The sequence below is a fragment of the Pristiophorus japonicus genome, unplaced genomic scaffold (assembly GCF_044704955.1).
Source record: "Pristiophorus japonicus isolate sPriJap1 unplaced genomic scaffold, sPriJap1.hap1 HAP1_SCAFFOLD_529, whole genome shotgun sequence".
Taxonomy (NCBI): Eukaryota; Metazoa; Chordata; class Chondrichthyes; family Pristiophoridae; genus Pristiophorus; species Pristiophorus japonicus.
The window spans coordinates 139,064-140,139 of record NW_027254436.1 but is presented as its reverse complement, the minus strand read 5'-3'; positions in this window follow the sequence as shown (position 1 = coordinate 140,139).

Genomic DNA, 1,076 nt, shown 5'->3' with positions numbered 1-1,076 from the left:
TTATATAAAATTATGAAAGATTTTGATAGATTGTTTACATAGAGAATGTTTTCACATGTGGAGAAGAGCATAACTGGAGGCCACCAATATACGATAGCCATTAAGAAATCCAGAAATCAAATAGAGAATTCAGAAGCAACTTCTTTCTGGAAAGAGTGACGAGAATGTGGAACTCAAAAGCGCAGGAGTGGTTCAAACGCATAGTATAGATACATTAAAGGAGAGGCTATACAAGCATATGAGGTACAAAGGAATAGAAGGCTATGCTGATAGATTTAAATCAAGAAAGACTCCAGAATATTCGAGTGGAACATACACGCTGGCATTGTCAGAATAGCCAGAAAGGCAATATCCGCTATGCTGTCCTTTGTAAGCCTATTTAATTCAGTTATCTGCAGCATTATGCATTGGATTCAATGACAACCTCTCTGGATATATGTAGGAGTGCCTGGGTCACTGTAAGAACTTTCTGTTTCTGTGTAGTAGTTTCTGGATCTCTTTAGGTGCTGTCCGGGTCTGTGTTGCAGCTGCCTTTGTCAGAATATGAGCTGACTGTGTCTGTCTAAGTGTTGTCTGGGTTTGCGTAGGAGCGTTGGGGTTTGTGTTGCTGTTCTATGTGTCAGGTTTGGAGCTGACTGGGTCTGTGCAAGAGTTGTTTCTGTTTGTGCCGGAGAGACTGCGTCTGTGTTGGAGTGTGTCGGTCTGTTATTGATCTCCCTGGGTTAGTGTGGTTTGTATTGAGCTTTTTGATTCATTCCCATTTGAGCTTTAAATGAGGTGTCTGCATCTCCGAAGCGAGCTGTCTGGCTCGGTGAACGAGCAGTCTGGCCCTTTCTCGGAACAGTCTGCGCACGTGTAAGAACTGCTTATATCTGTGTAGGAGCTCTTGGACCTGTGTTGGTGATGCCTTGACCAGGGTAGAGCTGTCTATGTCTATGTAGGAGGGAATTAATCTGTCTCGGAGCTCCCTATGTCTCTGAAACTAGCTGTATGGGTCTGTATAGGATGTTTGGGCCTGTGCTGTTGATCCCTGCTTCAGTGTAGCACCTGCCTGGTTCTGTACAGGAGCTGCCTGC